Raw genomic sequence first — 4,464 nt, 5'->3', positions numbered from 1 at the left:
TCCAGTACAAATTTTAAAAAGACTAAATTGTGTCCTTGTTATTTCCACAAGTTACACGGGGCTGTCGGGGATGGGTGAATATGATGTTTGCGTGTGCGCGCACGTGTGCGAATGCGCACATACACGCACTTTACCAGCGGTGAGTCATTTCGTTTAGGAGAAAATGGTAAAGAGGGTAATCAATCAGAATAACTGTGACACCATGACAGTACATCCCAATGCCACGTACACCCTATAATAGAAATCGGGGTTTTAAATGGTTTTTTTGTTGGCTACGAATGGTCCAGAATATCTGTCTTTTTTTCTCGCCAAGATTAAATGATAAGGTACGATGATTACTTATTGGTTGCAATTTATTTGCTGTCAACTGGTTTTTGTTTGGTCAGATTTTACATTCTCCTCACGCAGATTTCCAGTCTTGCTGGTGAAGTCCGTGCTCCTTTTCAGAGATTAATATTACCTAACATGTATGGTTATAAATTTTGATATGTCTTTCTGGGCTTGTATCAATCAGGAGTTTTATAGCTGTTAATAAAAAAATAACTACTGCATAATCTAATTATGAATTTTAGCTCATCGATTTACCTTAAAAACGTTTAGCATATAAAAAAAATTTCTTTTGTCCAAGAAGACCTTGAAAAGTTTGTTTATATTTTGAGGCATAAGCTAACTCATGGTGAATTATATTTCATGTAATCTTTTAATGCCATAGTACTTTCTCTTATCATTTCATATAATTTATAGTATCTAAACCTGTGCATTTTTATCCTTTTTTTCAAATGCTATTTTAATGCTAGAGAGTATTTACAATACTGAAATGCCCGGAACATGGCATGTATCCCCATCTGTTCAGGCTTACTTTTATGTCTTCCGGGAGTGTGTTACAATTTTCCTCATATAGATTTTGGAAATTTGTTGTTATATATGTGTGTGTATATATATATGTTATATATATGTGTGTATATATATGTATACATATATGGGCATTCACACCTTTGTGAAACACTTTTCTTCTATAATTCTGAAACACGGTACATTTCTTTATTATCTGTTTCTCTCCCTAAAAATTATAGTCTGAAGGGAGAACTTGTTTTGTTCAGTGTTGGATCCCCAGTGCTGTTCACAGCCCATGGCACACAATAAAGACTCCAGCTGTCCTCGTGTCATCCATAAAAGAAGGTACACATCAGCTTCCTCTCTCCCTGCCACCCCTCCCGAGCACACCCCTACCTTCGGGCGGGGTCTTAGGTATCTCCACAATTGGTCTTTACTTACATTTAAGGGAAGTTTATTATAATTAACCTTGAGCAAATAAATTCTAGAGCAGAAATTGCAGACTGGTAACTTACGGCAAATTCGGCAGACGTCTTTGATCCTTCCCTGAACGGGGTGCATATATGTCTTTTCTAGGTAGGTGGTCCCCGCACGAAGCCGGTGATCTCCCCGACTTCCCTGGGTAGGCTGGCGGAGCTGGTGGCCCCAAGCCTCCCCCCGCCCCAGGTGCGTGACCACATGCCACCAGGTGCTTCCTGCGGGCGGCCCAGGCACGTACGTCGCAGCCCCCACGTCTCCTCTTGTGTGACCCTTCGCCTGGATTCTTGCACTAATCGCTCATCGGTTCTGGCCTCGGAAAGCGTTTGCGTTTTCTGTCTGATCCAGCGAGCTGGGTGTTTACACAAAACAAAGAGAAACTGGCTTAAATTGAGAGCCTGCCGGGGGTCAGATGATTCTCGGGTTGTTACCTCAGTTAATTCTCACAGTGACCCCAGAGGGCAGGCCTCCTGTCTCTGTGTTCCTGAAGAAAAAAAAAAAAATCCCAGCAAGACAAAACACAGTGCAAGACACCCTAGATCCCTTTCCCAGGCGGATTTCCAAACACCTCCTTATGCTTAGTGGTGGCTTAATAACGTAAGCAAGGGCAACTAATTGTCTTACTTCTAAAATTAGTGGGTGCTTTGTCTTCTGAAAATCTTGACATTGACTCTTGACTCTCATGAATCAACTCAGAAACATGTGTTTGTTGTGCCTCTTTATATTCTCAGTACCCGACATAATTCCCTCCACACGGAGGGAAATTCCTGGAAATAAAATAAAATAAAATACACTCAATCAAGAGACGCTGCTGCTGATTCTGTGATAAGAGAGGCCGATAGGAGAGGCATTTTGATTCTGAAAAGGTGATATATCGTGGTAAACGTATGGGTCACATCACTGATGATTTTGTCCATGATACGTGGACAGGCTGAAGGTGCAGGGAAAGCCTAGGCGGGAAGGCATAGAGAGAAGGCAAGTTTGAATTTAACCACGAACAAATGGGCCTGGCAACTTTTCCATGGAACCAGAGTCTCACCTGGGTGTCCGGGAAAAGGGGGTGTGCGTCGTGTGCCTGAAACCACACACGTGAGAGCAGAGGGTCCGGTGTGGCCCATGTGCTCAGCCCTTCTGAACACAATGCAGGGAACCTCTACGAAATATCCGGTATGATCTGGGGCTTTATTTTTATCATTTTTCTAAAGTTTATTTATTTTGAGAGAGAGAGAGAGTTGTGTGCAAGCAGGGGAGGAGCAGAGAGAGAGAGGGAGACAGAGAATCCCAAGCAGACTCCACGCTTTCAGCACGGAGGCTGATGTGGGGCTCGATCCCACAAACCGTGAGATCATGACCTGCGCAGAAATCAAGAGTCGGACACCTAACCGAATGAGCCAATCTGGTGCCCTGACGATCAGTATCTTTAATCTTTGTCGCCAGCCCTGTCCTCATTCGCCTGGACTTGAGACTGACGAGAGTCATACAGCGGTCCGTGAACAGTTCGCATCCCTCTCCTTGGCCTCCGCCTGGGGCCATTTCTCCCGTTGGATGCCCTGGCTTCGTGCTGGAAGCTTCCTAGCAGACGTGTGCTTCCACACGGCTCCTCACTCTACCCGTGACCGCCTCAGGTCAGACCTCTATCTTGTACCTCGACGAGGCAGAGGCCCCCAGCTACTTCTTCTGTCTTGGTTTCACATCCACCCACCACTTAGCTGTCACAATAATTGACTCTAAGGACAGATCATTCTCCTGCCTTCAAGCCTTTGGCGACTCTCCATTCTCCTTCGATTCCACCTTCCTTACTCTGCAACAAAAAGAGAGCAAGTAGCCACCGGCCGATCTTCTGTCTCGCTTCCCTCCCCCCTGCACTTTCTCTATCATCAATCCTACCTATTATGCAATTGATTATTCCTCACCCATTGAAAATCAAGGTGTGTATCCCATTATCCAAAAAGGTCTGACTACCCTGCCATGCCTCTTTCCAACTTGAATTCTGGGCTTCGTTCTCACGATTCTGAAAAAATCATATATATGTATATCTCATATATGTATCACAGCAGTGCCTTATTGGTGGCTAGAGTCCCAGATGAGGCAAGCAGAAAAATGCTCCCCCAAGGATATATCCATGTCTTAATCCCAGAACCTGCAAATACATCCCTTGCAGATGTGGGTAAATTAAGGATCTGGAGATCTTGGATTATGTGGGTGGTTCCATTATAATCCAAAGGTCTTTATAAAAAGAAGCAAGAGTGTCAGAGTGAGTGAGAGATTTGAAGACGGTGCCCCGCTGGTTTTGAAAATGGAAAAGGGGCCAGAAATCAAGAAATGCAGACGGCCTCTAGAAGCTGGAGAAGCAAGGGGGCAGATTTTCCTCCGGATCCTTTAGAATGAACGCAGTACCGGGGCGCCTGCATGGCTCAGTTGTTTGAGCGTCCGACTTCAGCTTAAGGCGTGAGATCATGGTTCGTGAGTTCGAGCCCCGCGTCAAGCTCTGCATTGACAGCTCAGAGCCTGGAGCCTGCTTCGGATTCTGGGTCTCCCTCTCTCTCTGCCCCTCCCCACCTCTCAAAAATAAATAAACATTAAAAAAATTAAAAAAAGAAAAAGAATGAATACAGTACTACTGACAGGTGGTGTCCCCCCCCCCCCCCCAGTGAAAACCCATTTTGGACCTCTCAATACCCGAACTATAAAATAATAAATTTTTGTTGTAAATTTGTAGGAATTTCTTAGAGTGGCAATGAGGAATCAATACAAAACATGTAGAGGAGAGAGTGAATATTTGATGTGTCAGCAATGACTGACAGAATGGAGCATGTGAAGGGGCATATTGCATTTTATGCCAAGTGCATGAGGGGACATCAGTCTTAGGAAGACAAAGAACATTGGAGCATTGCATTAGTGTGTGGTGTCTGTGGGGAGGGGGGACGGCTGGCATTGGTAGATGTCTGGGATCCAACTTTTAGAAGATTGAAATAACGGAAACAATTTAAAACACCGTGGAAAGAAAAAACCAAACAAACAATACCACTCCCAGGACACCGGGAAGCATCAGAAAGTGATTCAGGGTTAAGAAATATCAGCCCGCAGAGCAACAGAACTCTCATTCATGGCTGGTGGGAATGCAAACTTGTGCAGCCTCCTTGGAAGATGGTT

This window comes from Herpailurus yagouaroundi, unplaced genomic scaffold (assembly GCF_014898765.1).
Source record: "Herpailurus yagouaroundi ecotype Mexico unplaced genomic scaffold, PumYag 164, whole genome shotgun sequence".
NCBI classification, from domain to species: Eukaryota; Metazoa; Chordata; class Mammalia; order Carnivora; family Felidae; genus Herpailurus; species Herpailurus yagouaroundi.
Note: the sequence above shows the minus strand (reverse complement) of the source record.